The sequence below is a fragment of the Leuciscus leuciscus genome (genome assembly GCF_965113295.1).
Source record: "Leuciscus leuciscus genome assembly, chromosome: 23".
NCBI lineage: Eukaryota > Metazoa > Chordata > Actinopteri > Cypriniformes > Leuciscidae > Leuciscus > Leuciscus leuciscus.
In genome coordinates this window covers 29,147,497-29,175,086 of record NC_138747.1, presented here as the reverse complement: position 1 = coordinate 29,175,086, position 27,590 = coordinate 29,147,497, and the positions used below count along the sequence as shown (strand labels likewise).

Here is a 27,590-nt window from a genome sequence, read left to right as displayed (position 1 = left end):
GTCATCTATGTATCTGTACCACACTTTCCGATATTGTTTAAAAGGATTGTGGTTATAAATGAAATCATGTTTTAAATTTACCCATAAACAGGTTGGCATATTTAGGCGCCATGGGAGAACCCATGGCGGTACCTTGGGTTTGTAAGAAAAAACTGTTTTGAAACATGAAATAATTTTTTGTTAGAACTTCATTAGCCAATGACAATAGGAATTCACTATGTGGCACTTGGTTTGTCTGTAGGTAATATCCTAAAGCCGCCAAACCTGCATCATGCGGGATATTAGTATACAAACTGGTCACATCCATAGAGCACAAGATATCGGTTCCTCTCCAATACATGACAATTTCACCAGAAAGTCGGTGGTATCCTTTAGAAAGGATGGCAGATTATGCACTAATTCCTTTATATGATGATCAACAAATTTAGACAACGGCTCAGTCACAGATTGATTCCCAGATACAATTGGACGGCCAGGCGGATTATCCAACCTTTTGTGAATTTTAGGCAAAGTGTAAAACACTGGTCTTACTGGGTTGGTCTGTAGCAAGTACTTGTATTCTTTTTCATCGATGATTGTGTCAGACACAGCTCTCTTTAGTATAGATTTTATCTCTTCACTAAACTTCATTGTGGGATCACCGTGTAAGCGAGCATAAAAATTAACGTCACCAAGCTGTCTCTCTATTTCTTGTACATAAGCAGCCCTGTCCTGAATGACAATGGAGCCTCCCTTGTCTGCAGATTTAATCACAATGTCATCATCAGCCATTAATGCATGCAATGCCTCTTTCTCGGAGGTCAGATTGTGTCTAAAAGAAAAATCACCAGGCTTTAAACAGAAAAAGACGTCTTGTTCTACCAGCTGGCAGAACGTTTCAACTGACGAATTGTTCATGGGAGGGAGAAAGGTGCTCTTCGGTTTAAACAGAGTCTTTTCAAAAACAGGAACGGATTCCTCAGATGGAATAGTCATTTGTTGACCATATTGTCAACATTGTATTGTAGACTAACTTTCTGTTTTATCCAAAGGTCTTTCTTTACCTGTGAAGGGGAATGACCCTTTTGTGAATAAAATAGAAATGTTTAAGTTTTTTTAGATCTATTCGTCTTAAGGCTTTCTATTCAAAAGGTACTAAAAGACAATATGGTCAACAAACGACTATTCCATCTGAGGAATCCGTTCCTGTTTTTGACAATCTTATGACCTCCGAGAAAGAGGCATTGCATGCATTAATGGCTGATGATGACATTGTGATTAAATCTGCAGACAAGGGAGGCTCCATTGTCATATATTTAAGCATAGTGCGGCCTCTCTCCCACTTTATGTATTATAATTATCTAGGCCAGCACTCTTAAAGTTGACAATTATACACATTGAGTGAAGCCTGCTCCTATCCACATTTACTTAAATGATTAAATGCCCAATCCTAAATAACAAATTCCCAATCCTCAATCCTAAATGGCTAAATGACCAAATGCCCAATCCTAAATACAAAATGCCCTATCCTAAATACCAAATGCCCAATCCTAAATACCAAATGCCCAATCCTAAACACCAAATGCCCAATCCTAAATACCAAATTCATTTTCGACTTAGACTTTTAGTTTTCGACTTAGACTTTTAGTTTCAAATTTAGACTTTTAGTTTTCGTTTAAGACTTTTAGTTTTAGACTTTTAATTTTCAATCTGACCCAATAATCCCTCCATAGTTTTCACATTTAGCTCCTAAACTCTGGAATGGCCTTCCTGATATTGTTCAAGGCTCAGACTCGCTGTCCCAGTTTAAAACTAGATGATTAAAGACGCATCTCTTTAGCCAAGCATTCACATAATACTTATTTTTTATACTACAGTTGAATCAGATCGAATGCATTAATATTATGAACAGCAGCTATGCTAATTATTTCCAATCTGCTTTTCTGTTGTTATCTTGGGACGCTAGTAATAGAGTTCGTCAGCTCCAGTTTGTATCCAGCCTCTCATGGGAACTTCAAATGCCCCAACACCCGTGAAGAGACGACTCGACGCCTGTGAAGAGACGACTCGACGCCTGTGAAGAGACGACTCGACGCCTGTGAAGAGACGACTCGACGCCTGTGAAGAGACGACTCGACGCCTGTGAAGAGACGACTCGACGCCTGTGAAGAGACGACTCAACGCTGGCGATATGTTATGCCCTAAATTAATACATGATTAACTAACTGTATTTTTCTATGTACATTTCTGAAATGTACTTTCTGTAAAGCTGCTTTGAAACAATCTGTATTGTGAAAAGCGCTATACAAATAAATTTGAATTGAATTGAATTGAACATACATACCCTGATACTTACTGTTGAAACTTACCGTTGACAATTTACCTCAAGGATTCCTTATCTGAACTTCGTCTCAGATCATCCGTCTTCTGTCATCTGTCTTCCACCTAGTGATGGGAAGTTCGGATCATTTTACTGACTCCATTGTTCGATCTCGTTCATCAAAATGAACAAATCTTTTTTCGAGTCATTTCGTTAATTTAAGGGGCTTTAAATGTTATACTTTTAACAGGCAAATTCCCAGAACACATCCACCTACACAATCTTGATCATATTCTGAATTAAGAAATCATTATAATGCAGTCAAAAATAATTCACAGGGAACATAAATAATTACTTTACCTTCCGAGTCTTTCGTTCATTTGTCATGTGACAGACGCAATGAACGATCCGGATCGTTCATGAACGACTCATCACTACTTCCACCTTCAGTCTGCCGTATCCACTTCAATCTCCTGCAATCAAGAAACCAAGATTAACGCTCCGCTAAGTTTATCATCCTATTCAGATTCTTTGCTGTTCCACTCCGTGCCTCTGTTCAATAAAGACCTTGTTTGAACTAATTACCTGTCTGCTTCCTTCTGTATCTTGACAAGTACACAGCAAACAGTGTTGCAAGTGCAGTCAAAAATGATGACTGGACACTCACAAATAACACGGCCCTCTATGCTTATCCATTGTACACCATTTGTCTGCTCTGCCATACCTAAAATATAACAACAATAACGAAAACATTGGCACAACTCATTTCAAGATTTTCCTTTGAGAAGACTTCATTGTAAAGGGATAGTTCGCCCAAAAATGAAATTGTGTCATAATTTACTGCTGAACACAAAGGAATATATTTGGAAGAATGTTTGTAACCCAACAGTTGTGGGGCACCATAGTATTAGCATAGTATACCATAGTAGGAAAAAAATACAACAGTGTGTAGCATTCAGCAGAGCAAAGAAATGTTTGGAACAACATGAGGGTGAGTAAACGATGACAGAATTTTCATTTTTGGGAGAACTTTTCTTTAACAGTGGTATACAATAGAAATGTTTTTTTTTATTTTTTTTTTTATCTCCTTTGTATCTCCTTTTTTTTGTATCTCATTTGTCAATGTTTCTTCTTAACATCCTGATAAGACACTAACCTAGCAAAATGAGATGTGGACTTGCAGGTAGATTAAGTTTCTTCTCAACATCAGCTGTAGATGCAGCAACCTGTAGAGGACACACAATACACAAGTCAGAATACATAATATCACTTAGTAAAGAAGAAAGAAGAAAGCTAAATACTCACATCTGCATGCAACACCAGTCCATCTTCATGTTCCTGAAAATGGGACGTTAGGAGCTTGATATGCAGGTGTGCCATCTCTGTGCTTTCAGGTTGGGACAGGACATCCTTCACCTTTTCATTCTTATAAATATATCCCTGCTGTCCCTCCCACCCCAGAACACTATGAAGGTAAAAGAGCGATATATTTGGTGCAAAACTAACTTGTGCACTTGCAACTCAGCGAGAGAGAAAGGGGGTGGGAGCGGGTGTTCAAAGGAGCCGTTTTATTGGTTGGCGCCCCCGCCCAGCCAATGAAATGGGACTTCTCTTGTATGCGATGATGTGCTGCTCTTCTCTCTAGTAATATGGCACATAGTCTTAGAGCTCAAACATGACAATCTGGGGCTCAGGTCAGGAAGCAGACAGACTGGCTAAACCGACCATCTGCCAGCTGTCTCACGTCACCAAGGTCAGATAAATCCCATCACATAGAGCCTCTTTCACCTAGATATCATCATATAGAGACTGTGTCTGTTCCCCGAATTAGGACATACAAAAAACTTCCAAACCCATCTAAGGGAAAAAATGTAATTGATGTTCAACAAATAAAAAACAGATACTGTATAATACAAATTAGCAAATGATAAAGCTTGGGTTGCTGAATATTAGATCCCTTACTTCAAAAGAACTTATTGTTAATGATATGATTACAGACTATAATCTAGATGTGCTGTGTTTGACAGAAACCTGGCTAAAACCAAACGATTACATTACTTTAAATGAGACCGCCCCGCAAGATTACTGTTATAAACATGAGCCTCGTCTGAAAGGCAAAGGGGGAGGAGTTGCTGTAATTTATAGTAATATTTTTAGAATTACTAAGAAGTCTATTTCAAATATACTTCTTTTGAAGTGTTGGTGCTTAATATAGCAATATATAGTGTAAATGATAAATCTCGTTTGACATTTGTGCTGGCTACTGTATACAGGCCACCAGGGCACCATGCAGACTTTATCAAAGAATTTGAGGATTTTCTATCAGAGTTAGTACTGGTTGCAGATAAAGTCATAATTGTTGGTGATTTTAATATACATGTAGATAACGAAAAAGATGCATTGGGATTGGCATTTAAAGACATTCTTAAATCCATTGGAGTTAGACAACATGTGTCAGGACCTACTCATTGTCGTAATCATACTCTAGATCTAATATTATCACACGGAATAAATGTTGATGCCGTTGAAATTCTGCAGCAGAGCAATGACATCTCAGATCATTATCTAGTCTCGTGTAAACTTCATTTAGCCAAGGCTGCAAAGCCGACCCCGTGTTACAAATATGTTAGACCTATCACTTCTGCCACTAAAGATTGCTTTATTAATAATCTTCCTGATCAGTTTCATCATCTCAGCATCCCATATAGCTTAGAAGAACTCAATATTGCGACAGAAACTTTTAACTCTCTCCTTTCCAGCACTTTAGACACAGTTGCTCCGTTTCGCTTAAAGAAGATTAAAGAAAATAGTCCAACGCCGTGGTACAACGAGCACACTCGGGCCCTTAAGAGAGCAGGCAGAAAAATGGAGCGCAACTGGAAGAAAACAAAACTAGAGGTATTTCGCATTTCATGGAAAGAGAGCACGATTGCATACAGATAGGCCTTAAAAGCTGCTGGATCTGCTTATTTTTCAACCCTATTAGAAGAAAATAAACAAAACCCTAGGTATTTATTTGAAAAAGTGGCTAAACTAATGAAAAATAAAGCTTCAAGCCCAGAAATTTCCAAGTAGCACAGCAGTAATGACTTTATGAACTTCTTCACTTATAAGATTGATAACATCAGGGAGAAAATTATAACTATGCAACCGTCTACTACAGTATCGCATCAGGCAGTGCATTGTAGTGTCCCTAAGTAAAATTTTGATTCATTCATTGCTATAGAAGAGGAAGAATTCGTTAAACTCGTTAAATAATCTAAATCGACAACATGTATGTTAGACCCTATACCGACTAAGCTACTGATAGAAGAGATCCCTTGTCAAAAAATCCTATTGGAATTTCAGTTTATCCTGTAGGATCTTATGGATTCCAATAGGATCTTATTGGATTCTTAGAATCCTATTGGACATTCTGATTTATTTTAATGGAATTTCAGTTGATCCTGTAGGATCTTATTGGATTCCAATAGGATCTTATTAGATTCTTAGAATCCTATTGGACATTCTGATTAATTTTAATGGAATGTCACTTTGTCCTGTAGGATCTAATTTGATTCTTATAGGATCTTATTATTCTTAGAGTCCTTCATTCAAATTTATTTTCATGGAATTTCAGTTTGTCCTATATATATTTTTTTAATTCTATATCTGTATTTCTGTATGTTGTGCTGTTTTTCCAGGTAATTACAATTAAATATTATAAACATTTATACAGCAAGATCATTTTAATCATTTCAATTCAGAAATTATATACATTATAGACAGATTCATAAATAAAAGATTATAAATACAATTTAGGTAGAATGTCATGTAGTCGACACAATAAAATGATTTATTTACACTTGCAGGAACACCATTAAATATTAAATATATTAAATTAAATATATAATATTAAACATTAAATATTAAATATTATAAACATTTATACAGCAAGATCATTTTAATCATAACACAAAATTTTATTTATTCATTAATTATTATCATCATTTATTTATTTATTATTGTAAATAATAATTATAATTATAATACAAAATCTTGGCGTTAGAAAGTTAACATAATAAAAACTGAACGGAAAATAATTTGTATATTCATACAAAGAACACCGCCCACAACTCGTAGGCATGAACATTCAATTGCGCATGCGCATCCTCGCTCACACTGCAGTGCAACGGTCGGAGGAGACGAACTTTCTGTGACGAGCTGTGACAAACAATTGTAAGTAACATATTTAAACGTTTCTTTATATTAACATTTGACACAATCTAGAAATATTTATGTGTAAGCCTGCGTACAATGTTTTTTTCTTAACATAGACATGTGTGGTCAGTAACGTTAACGTTAGTCATCTGCTTTTCGGTATAGATCATGTTTAAAGTTAACGGTCTTACATTTATCAACTACTTACACCATAAGTAGAAACTTTTAAGTAGAAATACACCTTAAGTAGAAACTTAAGTAATTTCTTAAAGGTTATTTTTGTAGTTAACATCTCAATGGACTTAATCATCAGTGGCAGTCGGTTATGCCTCGGACATACGTTTCTGTTGCTGGTTGCTTAGTAACAGTTTAAAACATTATTTTGGAGGGAAATGGCCCTTATCTGTTCTAAATCCACTGTAAACCTCGCAATATAAACGAGAAACCTCAACCAAGATTAATATAAAACATTCATGTCTTTTTACATTAAACATCAAAGCATATAATATTAGGATAAACACTTTTTGTTTTACCCACACATCAAGAGCATGTGATTGACTGAATATATTGTCTTTTTTTTTTAAATCCTATTTAGAAAATGAGGTTTATGTTAATCCAATGGATTGAAGATCCCCAACATGGGATGTGCTTCCAACGAAAAAAACTGAGAGAGTGTGTTTGAGTGTATGTGTGTGTAAGTCTGTAATGTATATAATCTGTAAAAAGTAATAAATTCATTAGTTATGAAAGAAGAAATAAATAAATAAAATACTAATGAAATTAAAATAACAGAAAATGCATTTGTTGATTTGTTTGTTTTATTTCATCAATCCATTATCAGTGCCTTAGAAATGTGTGCACTAATACTGTGTGCCCAAATCACCTGCCATGCTGTTTATAATGTGACTGCAGGTTGCACAACATGCATTAAACAGTGAACAATATCTACATCGAGGTGAGTTTAAGCAAACTGCAAGACACAATCAAAAAACTACCATTAGTAAAAGAAAAACATTGGAAGAGTGCACCTTTAGGATTCTAAAAAATTCTCAAGAAAAAAAAGGAAATCCCATATAAACCGGAGTAGTGACCCAATTGGATCCCATTAAAATCCTGTAGAAAATACTACAGGATATTTATGCATTGTCCTATAAGACAATTTCTATCGGAATCCTATAGAATATGTATGTATAGTCCTGTAAGACAATTCCTATTGGAAATCCTATAGGAATGGTTCCAAAATATGATAGAAATTCTAATTAGAATCCTGTACAATTTTCTTATTGGAATCCTTTAGGATTTTTTGACAAGGGATGCTTCCAGAGGTCATAGATCCTCTTCTTAATATCATGAATTCATCTTTGTCATTAGGATACATACAAAAAACTTTTAAGCTGGCTATGATTAAACCGCTTGTTAAAAAACCGCAACTTGATCGTACAGAATTAGTCAATTACAGGCCGATCTCGAATCTAAGGTTTCTGTCAAAGATACAAGAAAAGGTGGTATCCTCACAACTATGTTCCTTTTTAGAAAGAAATGATATCTGTGGGGATTTTCAGTCAGGATTTAGACCGTACCATAGCACTGAGACTGCTCTCATTAGAGTCACAAATGATTTGCTCTTATCATCCGATCGTGGTTGTATCTCTCTATTAGTGTTACTCGATCTTAGTGCTGCATTTGATACTATTGACCACAACATTCTTTTAAATAGACTCGAAAATGATGTTGGCATTAGTGGAATTGCATTAGCATGGTTTAAATCATACATATCTGACCGTTATCAGTTTGTAGCAGTAAATTAAGAGATGTCTCATCGATCACAAGTTCAGTATGGCGTACCACAAGGCTCAGTACTAGGACCATTGCTTTTCACTCTGTACATGCTACCCTTAGAAGATATCATTAGGAAGCATGGCATTAGTTTTCACTGTTATGCTGATGATACTCAGCTCTATATTTCTTCACGCCCTGACGAAACTTACCAATTCACAAAATTAACGGAATGCATAGGTGATTTAAACAATTGGATGACTAGTAATTTCCTACTACTTTATTCTGAAAAAAATAGAGATTCTAATTATTGGACAAAAAACTTCCTCACGTAATAATCTAGAATTCTGTCTAACACTTGATGGCTGCTCTGTTAAGTCTTCGTTATCGGTTAGGAACCTGGGTGTGCTCTTTGATACCAATCTTTCATTTGAAAGTCACGTGTCTAATATCTGTAAAACCGCATTTTTCCATCTTAAAAATATTAGTGCGTACATAATACATGCGTTCATGACCTAAAGGCTAGATTATATTAATGCTCTACTGGGTGGTTGGAATAGTCTTCCTAACATTGTCCAGGAAGCAGACACACTCTGTCAGTTCAAAGCTAGACTAAAAACACATCTCTTTGACCTAGCATACACATAACACATTATAGACTTTTATAAATCAATGTTAGGCTGCATAGATCAGGTCAGCCGGAACCGGGAACACTTCCCATAAATCCTGATGTACTCATTACATCATAAGAAGAATGGCGTCTAGCTAATATTAGTCTCTCTGTTTATCCCGAGGTTTACCGCAGTCCGCCGTATCCAGGCCGTATCCAGATCTGATGAAGGACCTGTGCCTGGACGCGACGACAGCGCAGTCCTGAAATGTCAACCAGTCTCTTCCCTGTGAAGGCCTCCCTCCCCTCCCTTTACCACTCTACAGATAAAGCGTTGTTGGGATAATTCCGGTTCGCGTGGCGAGGTTACGTTAGTAACCGAGACGTTTTTTTTATAACTGTTGGTCCATTAAGCCTCATTAAGTGTTTTTTTGTTTTTCTAAGTGAGGAAAAGGCTTAACGTAAAATTAAACACGTTGCGTTCATATTCTGTGCTCAATTGCTTTTCTGTAGGCTTTATTTGTATGGTGTTTCCTGAGTTTGGTCTTTTAATACCACTGTCTTAATTAAATGTGTTGCGTTCAAACTCTGTGCTCATCTGCTTTTCTGTAGTATGCATTCTGTATGGTGTTTACTGAGTTTGATAATATCATTTATTTCTTTTAATATCAGTCTAATGCATTAAGCCATGTTAGCATATCAGAGCATCCCCGAGAATGCGGGTTTCGTGGAATCATCGCATACAATAGAAGTCCCATTTCATTGGCTAGGCGCCAACCAATAAAACGACTACTTTGAACACCCCAGCTCCCGCCCCCCTTTCTCTCTTGCCGCCACAGAGTTGCAAGTTAGTTTTGCACCATAATATATCGCGAAAAGAGTAGCAAAAGTCAAGGCGAGAAATTTGAAATTGCAGTGACAGATTTGAGAAGTTGCAAGTGCCTAATTGAGGTTGAACTGCGAATGTGAATGTAACATTAAATGCAAATATATATTACAAGTTTGTGTCTGTCATTGTATTTCTGTGAATTTTATCTGCAGCTTCAAATTCAGAATACAGGTTTGTGACTATTTTTCTGAGAGTGCAAATTTCAACATTCAACTACAGATTTTTATTTAACATGTTTTCACATTGGAGCTGTGAGTGTAAATGTTCACGTACAAGTACGAATATTTATTGTACAAGTTCTCAAATTCACAGCTACGTGCTCTTGAGTTTTGCTACTCTTTTACCTTCATAGAACACCATCCTGTCAAAAGCGTAATGTATATTTTCATATTATATATCATATTATCTTAATCTTGCTGTGGGTTCGTCTCTGCTTTGTCAGTATTTTCGGCTCTCACAAGTTGAATAAAGTCCTGAATCTGGAGGGAAAATTACAACAACAACAAACAAAAAAAGTTATTGATCAAAGCAGGTGTGAAAAAAACTTCAGCTTGCGTGTTGCATTTTATCACACATTGCAGTGTGCTGACTTTAAATATTTACTGTAGCTCATTTTCATTTTAAAAAAACAAACATTTCAACAACAAATACAGATTATTTCAAGATTGCCAGAAGTATTTGTGCATTATTACCACTTCCAACTGCTGGATGGGTTCCTTAAACTTGGAGAATCTCTCTTGACAGGGACCGTCTGTGACCCAGCCGAATACTGTTTTGATCCAGGTCTTCAAGTTGTAGTAGTGGAGCTTCTCTCCTTGACTTACACTTGCTTCCTTTTCCTGTAGAACACACGATTAGTCTGTAAACTTATGAGACAGAACTGTACAGAAGACACAGTGACATCAGTGTGTCTTTTTGTGTATGAAAATGTGTTTGTGTGTATTTACCAATTTTTCTATTTCAGCAGACAAGCACCTCAACTCTGCCTCTTGCTTTGAGATCGTAAGCTCTGACTCTTCAATTTCGGTCAACAAAAGTATTATTTCTCTTTTCTTTTCCTCCATCTCTTTAGACATGGAAGACATGGAAGACGACACACAGCATAGACAGACAGACATAGACATAGACAGTGAACAGACACATAGACATGGAAGACGACACACAGCATAGACAAATAGCATGTCGACATCATTTCGGCACAAATGGAACCCCATAAAATGGAACCTCATAATTTTCCACTCTCAAATATTTATTTTTTAATCGTTTTGCTTTTGAATTATTTCGACATGAATAAAATTGCTGCCCTCAAATGTTAACCTGGAGTCTTGCAAACTTAAAATAAATCTAAAATAAAATAAAATAAAATAAACCTTTGTTTATAACTAGGCTAGGCTACTACAATAATAGCCTACATTTCATTTTTTATAAGGAGTGGTTTTTGTTTTATATGCTGCTAAGAAGACACCCCAGAAGATGGGTCAAGTATAGCTCCATCATTGTTCAAAGTAAAAAAAGATCATACTTTATGATGTTAGTTTGAATTTTTTAAAAATCTTTAAAAAAAATAAATAAATAAAAATCAAGGGAATTTCTCTGGCATTTCTTTTTTTCTTTTTTTTTTGTATCGAAAACGTACCGAACCGTGTCTGTCACCACTGTATCGTATTGAACCGAACCGTGAATTTTGTGAACCGTTACATGCCTAATATATAATTATAAATTAAATTGTTATAATATTTTACAATATTACTGTTTGTTGTTGTATTTTTCAAAACTTGAAACTTGTGTGTGTGTGTGTGTGTGTGTGTGTGTGTGTGTGTGTGTGTGTGTGTGTGTGTGTGTGTGTGTGTGTGTGTGTGGTTGGTAATCATCACGTTGTGGGGACAAAACAAGGATGGCAATATCCTCATGTCCGTGTGGGGACATTTTTTGGTCCCCATGAGGAAAACGTCTTATAAATCAAAAAAGTTATGTTTTTTCGAAAATGTGAAATTACAGAAAGTTTTCTGTGATGGGTAGGTTTAGGGGTAGGGTTAGTGTAAGGGAATAGAATATACAGTTTGTACAGTATAAAAATCATTATGTCTATGGAAAGTCCCCATAAAAAATGAAAACACTACATGTGTGTGTGTGTGTGTGTGTGTGTGTGTGTGTGTGTGTGTGTGTGTGTGTGTGTGTGTGTGTGTGTGTGTGTGTGTGTGTGTGTGTGTGTGTGTGTGTGTGTGTGTGTGTGTGTGACATAGGTGACACAGAAGTGGCATCAGATCTGGCATTAATATATTTTCACTGCATTTACAATTGCATAAATAAAGCTATGAGATCGTTAAAATTAGAAATCAGGGAAAAAAAAAAACTTTTAATATATGTCCAAATAGAAACTGTTATTTAAAATTGTAATAATATATCACAATACTGTTGTTTATAGCCTACTATATTTTAATCAAATAAATGCAGGCTGGGTGAGACTTATTTCAAAAACATTTAAAAATCCAACTGACACACACACACACACACACACAAAACAAATCACAATTACAAAAACAAAATAACAAATCCAAAAACAAAAACAAAACAACAAATTATAAACACAATGGCAAGTCTAAAATCAAAATAACAATTCAGAAAACAAAATAACAATTCAGAAAAAACACAACGACAATTCAGAAAAAACGGAAAAGGTAGGTATATTTTGAGAATGACGTCCTTATCGCTGAATGGACGAGACACCTGTCAATCAAGCGATACTGGAAGTACCGAGGGTAGAAAACAAATCGTACCCATCAACGTGCCAAACATAGTTCGGCCCCATGGAGTGATAGCTACGCCTAACGAATCCACGACGTGTCCTTTTTCTGTCCCTGGTGGGCTGAGTTCTTGCAGACATGACTCGATATGTCATCACGTTTAACACGCAACTTCTGCAGAAGAACTAACCACATTGTCTGGTAGCCGAACAACTGTCCTGGTCGACGCAGCTTTTAATGTCGTGGTATGTCGAAAAATGAAATAAAAGAGAGCATTGCAGTGATGGCTTCTTTGTTGGTGTATTTACTCAGAATGAAGCATAAGAGAATATGCATAACAAAAGCTCAAAACATACATTCTCAACATGTATATCACTTTTTTTACAGTAATGACTCGTTGTAGATGTGACTTTAAACATTCCATCACACTAGAAGGAAAAATATGTTCAACAAGCTATTTAACACTCTCTCTGTGCAGTTCTCATGCTCTAGCTCAGTGGTTTTCAAACTTTTTCAAGAGCGACCCTTTTTTTTTTTTTTTTTTTGACGCGACCCGTAGGCCTATATAGGCCTATTCTTAAGCCTTTTCTTAGCAACCACTTTTGATGATGCACGTGCAGTGGCTTATCCGTGACGCGATCGCAACGCAAAGTTGATTCTGCACTCTTTTGATCTAGCTAAAGCTACAGGGATGCTAATTAACCGGTTAACCATTAACCATTGTAAGAATTTTAACCAATTAATATAGCCTACTATCGTTTGATGTATGCTTAAAAAATTCACTAAAAATATTCCACAACAAATCCTTTAAATTTAATGATATTCAGAACAGAACAAGAATGAAAAAAATATCTATAAACAAGCCAAAACGAAATAATTTCGTTGGGCTCACGTAACTCTCTCATTCGAATACATTTTTTTTTCCATATTCGCGATTTATTTGGATGCTAAACTATTATTTATTATAGGCTTCTAAGAAAAAATGAAAATGATTATCCCCCCAAATTTTTAATATTTGTTAGGCTTCAAAAAATATAAAAACTTTTAATTTAAGTGAACTTAAAACAAACCTTACATAAACCCATTATAAATGTCATATTTACCTGTGCCTTTCCTGTCTAACAGATATGAAATACAGAAATTGGATAAGGTTATCAAAACATTCCGCACTGCATACATTATAAACTAAATATAGAGAAATCCGTATTAAAGCTACACGCATTCTTTAGTCAAGAGCTGTTAATAATTTTCTCCGAGAATTAGCTGCTGCCACTTTAGGACCAGCCATAGCTGACGATCTCACGCATCCCATTCTCTCACTACTCTTTACTTTCATTTAAGATTTTATTTAACTCATTTAAGACTGTTCTTGTGAGGATACTCGACAAAACGGACATTTTGGCATGCATGTGTGTTGTTCGTTCTAGCGCGAAAGAGAACTTGATACTGGCGCGCGTCTATCTGTGGGTCGTGTGTATGTGTGTGTGTCAGGAGGACATTTACTGACAGCGCGTTCTCTTTTGTCTTGTCGCGCATGAATGGTTTAAAAGCATTTGCATGAATAAGAGCGGGATCATATAACGATAGCTTAGTCACCTGTTGTTGTTTCTGACGTTTCATCGCCTGTGCCGCAACCGCGGTACCACGGAGGAGCAGGACGGAGCCTATATCGATGCGCGCGCGTCCGGGAACATCGCGTGCCGTCTCGGTTTTCTTTCCGTCAACTTGTTTGTGAGGCGCCGCGCCTCACAGAAATGGACCAAACTCAGTTGTTTAAATAGCCATATTTCGCGTGTTTCTTTTATATAGGCCTATAGACTATGATTTTATGAAAACAAATTTAGTTTTTTAATTTAATTATATTTTCCTTAAATCATCCTGGCGACCCATTTTTTAAGTCTCGCGACCCACCCGAGGGTCGCGACCCAGGGTTTGAAAACCACTGCCCCAAAATGACGCGTGGCATTTACAGCTGGTAGTAACACTCTAATCTCATGCTTTTTACAAACAAAATAAGACTGAAACAACATGTACTCTCATACACTCAAATAACATCGACATAATGACCATTTATAATGAATAGCGGGCTATCGCGCTAATCGCGAAACACTCATGCTAACCATGTGCTCAGGCATACTAAACTCATGACACACTATTAATATAGTAAATATTATGTGGTATGTCACCAGCATGTCCACAATCACGGCACATGAATGTCCTTCTTCAAAGTAAAGTTTAATGTGTTCTATTTTCGCATAGCAAAACAAAGTTGATCACAAATTTCTTGATTGACAGGTGTCTCGTCCAATCAGTGATAAGGACGTCATTCTCAAAATATACCTACCTTTTCCGTTTTGTATGAATTGTCGTTGTGTTTTCTGAATTGTCGTTGTGTTTTCTGAATTATTATTTTGTTTTCTGAATTGTTATTTTGTTTTCTGAATTGTTATTTTGTTTTCTGAATTGTTATTTTGTTTTCTGAATTGTTATTTTGTTTTTGTAATTGTGATTTGTTTTGCACCTCTCGGCCACCGTAGAAAACAAACAATATTGACGATATTGTTTATAAAATGTAACTCACAATGTTAATTTATTGTTCATTTAACTGTTCCGTTCCGTTTGCCCATAATCGTGAAGTACGTACGCCAATAACAGCGCTTAGTAATCGTGACGTACGCTAATAGCAGCTGCAAAGTCAAGTCAAGTCAAGTCAAGTTTATTTGTATAGCGCTTTTCACAATACAGATTGCATCAAAGCAGCTTCACAGTATTAAATTAAAATAATACAACAAAGTTTGTTTCAAGAGGAATTTATTGATTGATAAAATTAAATTAAATATCCCCAAAATATCCCCAACTGAGCAAGCCAAAGGCAACAGTGGCAAGGAACCGAAAAACTCCATCAAGTGACCTAATGGTGTCCTAAAACTCCATCAGGTGCCTTAATGGAGAAAAAAAAAACCTTGGGAGAACCCAGGCTCAGTCGGGGGCCAGTTCTCCTCTGGCATTGGATAGAGGCCGGATTGTAGTTTGAACTGTAGGATTATATGAATGCCTGGCTGAAGAGATGCGACTTTAATCTAGTTTTAAACTGGGAGAGCGAGTCTGAGCAACGAACAGTATCAGGAAGACTATTCCAGAGTTTTGGAGCCAAATGTGAAAATGCTCTCCCTCCTTTGGTGGTTCTGGATATCCTAGGTATGACCAAAAGCCTTGAATTTAGTGATCTCAAAGAGCGCGATGGATTATAGGGCGATAGAAGATCCGTTAAATAGACTGGAGCTAAGCCGTTTAGGGCTTTATAAGTCAGTAGCAATACCTTGTAATTAATACGGAACTTTATAGGTAACCAATGCAGTGATGATAAAATCGGTGTTATATGATCATATTTTCTTGATCTCGTAAGAACTCTAGCGGCGGCATTTTGGACTAACTGTAGCTTGTTTATTGAGGATGCAGGACAACCAGCTAATAAAGCATTACAGTAATCCAGTCTCGAGGTCATGAATGCATGAACTAACTTTTCTGCATCAGAAACTGATAGCATATTACGTAGCTTAGCAATGTTTCTAAGGTGGAAAAAGGCTGTTTTTGTAACATAAGAAATATGATTTTCAAAAGACAGGTTGCAATCGAGTATAACACCCAGGTCTTTTACTGTAGAGGATAAAGTAACAGGACATCCTATGATGTTAAAGTTGTATTGTGCGAGGTTTTGTGGGCGGTTTTTTGAACCGATAAGTATTACCTCTGTCTTGTCTGGATTTAATAAAAGAAAATTACGCGTCATCCAATCTTTTATATCTTTAACACACTCTGTCAATTTGGAAAATGTAGCGTTTTCATCCGGCCGTGATGAAATATATATTTGAGTGTCATCAGCATAACAATGGAAACTAATTCCATGTTTCCTTATAATATTTCCAAGTGGCATCATATATATTGAAAATAACAGGGGGCCTAATACAGATCCCTGCGGCACTCCATAGTTTACTGGAGTTATGATCGATTTTTCTCCATTTAAATAGACAAAATGGTAGCGGTCAGATAGGTATGATTTGAACCAGCTTAGTGCTTGTCCTTGAACACCAGTATAATTTTGTAGTCGATCTAAGAGTATTGTGTGATCTATAGTATCGAACGCAGCACTAAGATCAAGTAAAACTAGTATTGAGATACAGCCTTGGTCAGAAGCTAAAAGTAAATCATTTGTGATTTTAACGAGCGCAGTTTCAGTGCTATGATGCGGTCTGAATCCAGACTGAAACTTTTCATAGATATCATTTTGTTGCAAGAAAGAGCCCAGTTGAGCGGACACCACTTTTTCTAATATTTTAGACATAAATGGAAGATTTGAAATGGGTCTATAATTTGCTAGATTATTATGATCTAATTGTGGTTTCTTAATGAGAGGTTTTATAACTGCCAGTTTAAATGTTCTTGGAACATGACCTAAAGATAAAGACGAGTTAATAATATTGAGGAGAGGCTCTTCCACTACAGATAACACTTCTTTCAGTAGTTTAGTTGGTATAGGATCTAATAAACATGTTGTTGTTTTAGATGAAGTGATAAGTTTATTTAACTCTTTTTGTTCTATAGTTGTAAAGCACTGTAATTGTTCTTGCGGGGTGATAATTGAAGCTGAATTATAAGGCGCGATTGAAGATTGAACGTTTATAATTGTGGTTCTGATGCTTTCTATTTTCTCAGTGAAGTAGTTCATGAAATCATTACTACTGAACTGTAACGGGATATTTTGTTCGGGTGACGTCTGTTTATTTGTTAGTCTAGCCACGGTGTTAAATAGAAACCTTGGATTGTTTTGGTTGTTTTCTATTAGTTTGCGGAGGTGCTCAGCCCTGGCAGCTTTTAGGGCCTTTTTATAACGTGACATACTGTCTTTCCACGCGATTCTAAAGACCTCTAAATTAGTTTGTTTCCATTTACGCTCTAAAATACGGGTTTCTCTCTTTAAAACATGCGTAGTATTGTTATACCATGGTGCTTTATTTTTCTCTCTGACCTTTTTTAATTTAATAGGTGCAACCACATCCAATGTTCTAGAGAGAATGGTGCTCATAGTGCTAGTTAGTTCTTCTAGTTCATCTGTTTGTTTGGGTTCAGGCAGCAGCTGAGACAGATTAGATAAGCAATTTGAGAAATTATCTATGGTGGATGGGAGGATTGTTCTGCCTGGTTGATAACGCGACGCCGCATGACATATTACAGCAGTACGTAATATGCAAGTTACCATGTAGTGATCAGTGACTTCATCACTTTGTGGAATGATATCTATATCGGTTGGATCGGTTCCGTGTGATATAATTAAATCGAGTGTATGATTAAGACGATGAGTTGGTCCGGTGACGTTTTGCTTGACCCCAAATGAATTTAATAAATCTGTAAACGCAGCTCCTAACGCATCATTTGGATTATCTACGTGTATGTTAAAATCTCCAACAATTAATGCTTTATCGACATTGACTAATAGGTCTGAGAGAAAATCTGCAAACTCTTTTAGGAAATCAGCGTAAGGCCCTGGCGGTCTATATACGGTAGCCAAGGCTAGAGATAATAGGGATGTTTTTCTAACATCTAAGAGCGTAACATTTAGTACAAGTACTTCAAATGAAATAAACTTATAACCCGTTTTCTGAGTAACATTTAGAATATCTTTATAAATGGTTGCAACACCTCCGCCACGGCCAATCAGACGGGGCTCATGCTTATAACAGTATCCAGGAGGAGTAGACTCATTAATACCGAAATAATCATTTGGTTTAAGCCAGGTTTCAGTAAGGCAAAGTACATCGAAGCTATTATCTGTGACTATTTCATTTACAATAACTGCCTTAGGTGTGAGTGATCTAATGTTTAGAAGACCTAGCTTTAGAAATAGTTTGTGTTTACTAATAGCAACATTTTCTGTTTTAATAACAATTAGATTTTTCCTAGATCCTGCATTAGATTTATTATTTGATCTCACTAAACGAGGAATAGACACGGTTTCTATGCAATGTTCTACACTAGTATTTATATCAGTTGAATTGGTGCAGCAGAGACTATGATTTGGACTTTTGGTTACTAGTCAAAGGGTATTTAACATTTTGGAGATGTTATCTGACAGAAGATCCGCTCCGAATCTGCTTGGGTGTAAGCCATCAGCACGGAAAAGCCTAGGACGCTCCCAAAACAGATTCCAATTATTTACAAAGAGCAGTTTCTGCTCATTGCACCATGACATTAACCATTCATTTAGCGCAAATAATCTGCTGAATTTTTCATGCCCTAGTCGGTACGTGGGAAGCGGTCCTGACACAATGATCGTTGTTTCAGGCGATGTGCTGCGTACCGTATCGATTAGATTCCTGAAGTCTTTCTTCAGAATCTCCGTCTGGCGCAGCCTGATGTCGTTCACTCCCGCGTGCAGGACCACAGTTCCGACGCGCTCGTCACCGTTCAGGATCTCGGGAACGCGAGCAGCGATTTCAGAAACACGAGCACCAGGGAAGCAGTGACTTTGCACCTTACTTGTACCTAACGTAGCGTGTACGTGCCGAACGATGGAATCGCCGATGATCACAGCATCGCGTTCTGTTTCGCGTAGAGGGGAGAAGCGGTTTTGTGTCGATAACTCGAAAACCGGGAGGGTCGGAGAAAGTCTTGGTCTAAACCTGACTCGCGTCTTCCGCTGCGGAACCACCCAGGCTTCGTGGTGGCGTGTTGGAGCCGGAGTGAACGAGACCATGGCTGATTGCGACCGATGCTGAGGAACGCACGGAGTAGACGCGGTCGGAGTCAGCGGGTTAGTAACGTTAAACACTGATTTGTGTGCGTCGGCGCGTGATGTTTCAAGAGCCAAACACCGGTCTCTCAGCTCGGCCTGTCTCAATAAAAGGTTGTGGATCTGTTTCTCAACAGCTTCCAGCTCAGACTGCAGTGCGTGAAGCTCAAATGTGTCCTCACCTGCACCAAGCGGTAGACTACTTACATCTGATATATTCGCCATTTTAACAGATGGACAGTGAGTTAGCAACGAAGCTACCAGTGATGCTATCAATATTAATACTAATTTATATTATAAGTTTGTTTGTAAATGAGTGTGGAGAAGACGCGTTCAGCCGTGATCCACGGACGTAACCTTTAAGAGTATGCAGCGTTGGATCACTAATAGGCTTGAGACGCGTCTGCTCAACAGTCCGCGTTGTAACTATGAGGTTTTTTAGTGGTAGGGGTGTAGAGTAGACGCACGATAGGCGAAAAAAAAGTGTTTGTTTATAAGTGAGTGTGGAGAAGACTCGTTCAGCCGTGATCCACGGACGTAACCTTTAAGAGTATGCAGCGTTGGATCACTAATAGGCTTGAGACGCGTCTGCTCAACAGTCCGCGTTGTAACAATGAGGTTTGAGCAGTAGTGCTTCTCAGTGAGGAAGAGTAGAAAATGTTCGTTGTAAGCGGGTTTAAAGAGAAAAATCAAGAATTATAAATCAAATCGATAGAGCTCCAAAAACAACAACGCATTCAGACGCAACGCATGATAATGACAGGACAAGACATTATTCACCGTGTTTGTTGAGTGTTTCTTATTCACCTGAGCTTTTATGAACTCAAAGGCGCGAGAGAAAATAAATAAATAAAAATAGCTGAGCGCAAGGGTGGCGCGTTAACAGGCTAGCGAATTACTAGCGTGTTATGCGTCAGGGTTGGGTAAGCTGTATTTAGTAGTAATATAAACAACTAGAAATTGTAGTAAATGATGGTTCAAAACAAGGAAATACGAGGCTAAGACGGAGCTTACAGCTCCGAAGCAAACACACTCACAGCAGGCAGCGAGAAAAATCAAGAATTATAAATCAAATCGATAGAGCTCCAAAAACAACAACGCATTCAGACGCGACGCATGATAATAACAGGACAAGACATTACTCACCGTGTTTGTTGAGTGATTCTTACTCACCTGAGCTTTTATGAACTCAGTTTATGAACCTGAGCTTTTATGAACAAAGCAGAAGCATTGTGGGAAATACCGACTGTTTTAACAAATAAACGTAGAATTTGTGTTCTTATCGTGTTTAACACATCTATACTTGATAGCGCGAGTATATCCAACCTGAAAAATCGCAGCTTGAATTTCCAGTTACCGTCGCAGAGAAAGACAGGTCAAGTTTGCCATTTAAATAGCCGCCGCGCATCTATTTATTGTTGTTGAGAGCGGTCGGGCTGGCACCAACCCATTCATTGCTAGGAGGATCGGCTGATTTGGGTGGGTATTCTACCATCGTAGCTCGATGATTTATTTTTTTTTTTTTTTTTTTTTTTTAAATAGTCCAAGAAATTTATACTGTACACCAGTGGTCTCCAACATGGTGGGTGCCCGCGGGCAGCACCTGGTAGCCCGCATGGAGTCTCTGAGTCGCCCGCCGAGCACGTTCTATAAACAGCCTGAATTGTAATCTTTCGTTTTATTTTATTTTTTCATGATAATGACATAAAATGAGAAAATAACTATTGGTAACATTTCATATAACATTAAAACACAATAAAACCATTCAATAATTTTAAATATTTAGAATCTGCACGTTGAGACCAGCTTCAGTTCACGAGCTTCAGTTCTTCAGTTCACAAGCAACGCTTATCTGCTATATTTGCCTTCTAATTTATTAAATCCAGGCAACTTGATGAAACATTGATTAAAATGAAGATACAATTTAAACAAAATGAAATTCACTTTAAAGAAAGGCTTTCTACAAAAAAAAAAAAGATCTTTCTATTCATCAAAGAATCCTAAAAAAATGTAAATAACTGTTTTCAACATTGAGAATAACAATGAATGCTTTTTGACCATTATTCATATATCATATTAGAATGATTTCTGAAGGATCATGTGACACTGAAGACTGGAGTAATGATGCTGAAAATTCAGCTTTGATCACAGAAATCAATTACAATTATATATTCGTATTGAACCATTATTGGCTTTTCGGTTCGGTCCTGCCGACCAAAATTTAGATAGCATAGCAGTCGCGCTGGCGCGAACACGGATAATAAGTGTTTTCTACTCTCTTTCCCTGTTTGCATCAGTTTAAATGACAAATAAATGCATGAATTTCATTCATAAATAGGCCATATCTGTGTATCCACTCTCTAGTTTATTTTAAGATATTGTTATTCACACTGGTTTTTGCATTTAATGTTTGTCCATCCGGAACTTTTATTTGTCATGAGCTCTGTAGCCTACTAGAAAAAATATATGATTCAACAACACAAACTCTGTTTTTACTCGGCAAATTTGTTTTTCTTTCAAGTAAGCTATAGCCTACAAGTTATCCTGCTTTTTGCCATGGCTTGCCATACTGCCCAGAATAAACAATATTTTCGAGATGTTTAAAAACCCTGCATTTAGTTTTTTGTGAAGACAAGCGCATATCTTACAAAGGTTCCAGTTCTGTTTAGGCCATTGTAGTTTGTAATGCTTCACAAAGGAAGTCCATTTGTGCGGTCGTTGGCGTTAAACGAAAAGGACATTCTGAATATGAGCCTACTGTAAAATTAGCTGGCTTAAAAATGCGGACTGATCATTGCAGAGAATAACAGACGCCTCCCGGTGCTATTCGTATTGGAATTGTGTAATCACAGATTATGAACAGATGTTTTACACAACAAGGATATATTCCCATTGGGTTGTTGTTGGGTTTTCATGTTTAATGGGAACTTTATAGACATAATGATTTTTATACTGTACAAACTGTATTATCCCCTAATTCTAATGTAACAGTTATGGGTAGGTCATCTATGGACATCTAATGTTACGGACATATTATCATGATACAGTTCATCCTATTATTGGTTTTTATTTCCACTTCACTTTTATTCAAAGAGACGGAACTATTTGCACTGTATTTATCAATGGAAAATACATCATGCTAAAATAATCTGTCATATACTGTGGCTCACATTAATGGGGTTGCTTGTGTGACCGTATGACTCGATCAGCTTACACTAATAAGGCCCGTACTCAAGACCCCAAATTTTCAAGCCTCCCCAAACAGGCTTTCAACTAAATGAAAAGGACGAGCAGAGACAAAACCACAGACTACAATTTTATTTATCAATTAATTACTAAAAACACATTGAGCTCAACATCAATGATAAGAACAATTTAATCACTGTGAATGAATCAGCCCAATGGGCTTCGTTTTAGTCGGTTCACATGGGCCGGCCACCTATACACTGGCCAAACACACACAAAATGAAAAATGTACTAACAAAAGAACAATTCACAAAAAAAAGATAAACTAAATAAGTTGGTTTCTTTCTTCGGTGTTATGTCCTTGCATAAAACCTTTCACTGCTCAAATAATAAAACAAAATACAAATCAAACACTTCAAACCAACCAAAACCAAAAATACAATTATTATTTAAACCCACTCAGCACTCACCAAATAAACCAAAGTCAAAAAGAACAAAAGAACAAATAAACCACAATTAATCAGCTCTGTAATGGAGCAGTATCAATGTAAAGCAAGACAAAGAAATTATACAACCAACCCAAAATAACAAAATAAACAAAATGGATGAATTAGTTCATAAACAAACCTAATAATAATAATAATAATAATAATAAATACAATAAAGCAAACAAAACAATTTCAATTCAATTATATTGCACGCACACTTAAACAAAATACACAGATCACGAATAGACACAAATCAATGAAATTACGCCAGCGAAGTGAGCGAACACCAGGTGGCGCCAGAATCACAGACCACGGGTTTACAGCGCATCCAACGTGAGCGTTGTACAGGCAATAGAACACGTTCAATGCAATCGCGAGCATTCAATGAATCATCCCGCGTCCCAAACTGGAAACGCTATTTAAGCCGCAGCAAAGCAGCAGCTGGCAACTTCTTTCACGTGTAAGATACTCACTCACACATGCTCACTAACAATGCCAGGACGCACCCGACTAATCTTTCCCGAGGAATGAAGGAGATACAAGATCACAAACAGGTCACATCAGTACAATGTCATGAGGAAACTAACTCTCACCTGTATCTATATAGCTACGTGATTACCTGACGTACCCACCCACTTAATGCAATCCGTGCGCGATTTTTAAAAGGGCCACGCAGACTATTCTTAAAGGGGCAATCCCACTACACTTGCAAGTCGCAGCAGCACGAATTACGTGACCAGCAACATATTTCTAAATCAAATATTGTGTGTAGTTAACAGTGAATGGTGGTTTCAGACATTATTTAATTAAAGGGCATTTGTCAGTGCCGCACTCGTAGCCTACTGACTCTTATTCTGCCTGACAGAAAGAAAAGCTCACAGCTTACTGAAGGCGGAGCGGTTTGACCAATCAGATGAAAGGGGCGTTTCAGCGCCGCCCACGTGTGCAAATGAAATATTGAACCCATAAACCGAGATGTAAACCATAAACAAAAAATGAAAAATCTAGCCAAAATCTAATTTTTCGTTTTTTAAACTAAACTAAAAAACGAATAAACGAGCTGGTTTTCATTTCTCGTTATTCCATTCCAAACAGGAAATGAAATGATCAAAAGACCCGTGTATCATTCGTTCAGTCGTTTTTTGAATTAATACTGAAAGTAGAAACATTTGAAAACGGTTCCTTTTTCGTTTTTTCATTTTTTCCAAAAAACGAAAAACAAGAGATTCAGCTGGATTTTTCGTTTTTCGTTCTCAGTTAGAAAAATGAATAAACAGCTTGAATATTTGATTTCTACACGTGGGCGGGAATTAAACGCCCATTTCCTCTGATTTGTCAGCCGAAGATCAAACTGTTCCGTCATCAGTTCTGCACAGCAGAATAAGAGTCCTCCGTTGTGCGGATTCTTAACGCATTTATTGCTACTACATTTAATCTTTTTCTCATCAAACCACCAGATTAACGAATGTCTCGACACAACCCGTACCGGGGAAAAGACTAGATGGGGCTGCCATTTCATATTCTTGCGAATTCGCAAACACAGACGGGGTGAATTTATGAATGAAAGTGTGAAAGTTCTGACACAAAACGAAGTTGTTACGTATCCTCACGCTTTTTTAAGTGGGTATACGGAAATCCTTGGCCTTTTCTAGTAGGTATATGGCGTATACCTGCGTATCACGTAGACTGTACACCACTGCGATAAATCCCTATGGACAAGGCCGGACTTACCATTGGGCTTGACTGGGCTCAAGCCCATGGGCCCCGCCCAATAGGGGGCCCCGCCCATTTACGTGAAAAATTTAATTTAATTAGCTAAATTAAATGTCAGTCATCTTGAGGTTTGCTGATTGGTTATTGGCAGTTACGTAGTGCCTCGTTTACTGCCGAACCGTTGAAAAAACCTGTCTGCATTAGACAGTAGCCGCGTTTCCATTACCCTTCAAATTGCGCAAATTGAAATTGCGAATTGAAAATACGCACAATGGAAACACGTCAATTTCGCAAAAACTCCCGTTTATCGCAAAAAAGTTTTTACGCTTGCATGAGGTGGTTTTTCAGCCAATTCGAAAAAGGAATATTTCGCAAAACTGCAATGGAAACCTGTCACCTGACACAGTCACCTGACTAGAAGACGCGGTGTGTTTGAGGTCCATGTATAGCTACGCAAATAATAATTATTTTATTATTTTATTATAACATTTAATAGGCTATATTTAGAAGACGCTTTTATGCAAAAAAGGAACCAAGCTGAGTGTGGAGCGCGCACTCCATGACACGGAGGCGCGAGCGCGAACACTTGCATTTTCCTATCAGTGGAAACAACTTAAAATACTCTATCATTTCTGGTCATACAGAAAATAATAATACATTATTCTCAACTACTTTTATTTGTGTAAACTCACAATAACAAGAAAACGTTGTGCTTTTGTAAAATAAAATTAAACAATCAGACGCACTTTCATGATCTCCGTAAACTGGAGCGCGAGAACTGAAACAAAATATAGCCTATGTAGCGGAGATGGAGATGTGATTTTAGCCAAAACAATAGTAATAATATTAATGGCTCTTCTCATTCAGCACTGCGGGAAAAACATCAATTCTAGGTTCTAATTTGGCCTTAAAAACCAGTCAAATCGACATGTTTTCCATATTAATTTGTGAATATTTTAAATGTTTAATAAAGGGGCAAAAAGTCATAAACAAAAATCAGAAAATTCTTCGATATTTACTTTTTGCGCAGCAGTTGGTGTAGCCAGTTCAAAAAAAAAATTTGGTGTTCAACTTTGCGTTTTAAAAAGACAACAACCGTTCATTTTTCGTTTTTCAATTATGGGTTAAAAAAGGAAAAACGAATGGACACAAAAGTAGCCTACATGAATCGTTTGGACAGAATACGAGACAGAGTTCTTTATTAAATTCATAAAAGAAACAATAATTAGCCTATAGGAATACTGGATTCTAAATCTCAAAGAATCTCAAAGAAATGCCACAATCAAAACATATGTTTTCCAGGTAAGTAAGTGTTTTATTCTCATTCTGACCAAGACATTTGTGCATTGCAATAAACGCAATGAACTTTTTGAATCATTATTTATTTATTGGAAAAAACTTTTTCAAGCTTCAATCAGTGGTCATATAAATAAATTATTACGTTTTTTTGACATGTAACACTGTCTACGGTACCAGTCACCTTTTGAAAGTAGCTTTGCACTTCAAATAACGATTGGATCGATTATATTGTTACGCCACTAGATGGCGACAAATGACTTTTAAAAAAACATTTGTCATTGAATCGTTCATTCAGGAGATTCGTTCAAAAATGCTGATTCATCTATGACTATGAAACAAGTGTATTTGATTGAGGAATTGAATCATTCATTCAAACACAAGTTTTTTTGTTTTTTTTTATATTTATATTTTTAATAGACTTCAGCAATTAACATAAATTATGTTATTTTGTTTAGTTGTTTGTTCAGAATCGTGATCTCTATTTTTATTCTCAGTTTATCCAGAATTGTGTAGCTCTAATACATAGCTTTTGTATGTATAATTTTGTTCTATTTAAAGTAATGTATAGAAGGTAGGGCCCGAAAGTGACTCAAGCCCAGGGGCCCCCACCACCCTAAGTCCTGTTAATAAATGGATATGTCCTATGGATAAATCATGGACAGACTCAGACATGCCATAGCCTACACATAATGCTACAGCGCTCTAATGCCTATGCATCCGTAATGCAGATTAGCTCACGTTCAGTGACGGCATTATATCTGTCATCTCCACGGAGGCTTTGCGTTTTATTGCTTTCTAATTCAAAACAGGGTGATTAAACACTGCCTAGCTGTCACGTGACGTGCTATATAGGCCTAAAGACCTTAAATCAGTTAATCATATTCATATCAGATTAAAAGTAGTACAATTAGTTCCAAAGTTGTATTTGTAGTAGAAGCACAGTACAAACAACATTTACCATGCTTTTACCACATTAACATTAGTTTTACTGTGGTAAGTGTAGTAAAAAGACAGTAATCACAAAACTTACCATGCTTTTACCACACTATTGGTAGTTTTAATGTGATACTTATTGTAAATGCACATTAACCACAACGCTTACCATGCTTTTACCACAGGAATGATGTAAAACAACATAATGATATTTTATTTTCTCTTTTTTCAGCTGAAAAGACCAAAAGGACCTTTCGGACTATTATTGTTTGAGGACAAGTAAACGGAGGAGACGGACAGCTGCAAAGGCAAATATTCGCAATGGTATATACATGTGTTGGTTCGAACCCTAAATCAAACATTTTATCAAGCATTTGTTGTTTCTTAAACCTTTTTTCACAAAACCCATAGCCCAATCAGTACAAACATAGTCTGAAAGTCTTAATAATTCACAAGATTTAACAAGTTGTCAAATTCGTACGATATTCGTACATATTTGTATACTCGTACACACACTGTCAGAAAGTTGATATTAATTGCATTGTATTGATTACACTGAATAGTTGTTCTTACCTCTCCTGCAGACAGAATGCTACACTCTAAAAGTTGATAATTTACTCAGATTTGTTTTTCCTGTTATAGTTCATGTTAAAAAAAGCTTTTGAA

The 27,590-nt window shown here is 36.9% G+C and overlaps 1 long non-coding RNA gene across 1 annotated transcript in view; it reads left to right on the top strand.

Annotated features, from left to right (window-relative positions):
• LOC309488375 overlaps positions 1-27,302 on the top strand; it is a 34,247-nt gene extending 6,945 nt beyond the window's left edge. The window contains exon 3 of the long non-coding RNA XR_014202097.1: positions 27,157-27,302. This is a non-coding gene — a long non-coding RNA (uncharacterized lncRNA). The remainder of the gene's footprint in view (positions 1-27,156) is intronic.
• Positions 27,303-27,590: the final 288 nt, after the last annotated feature.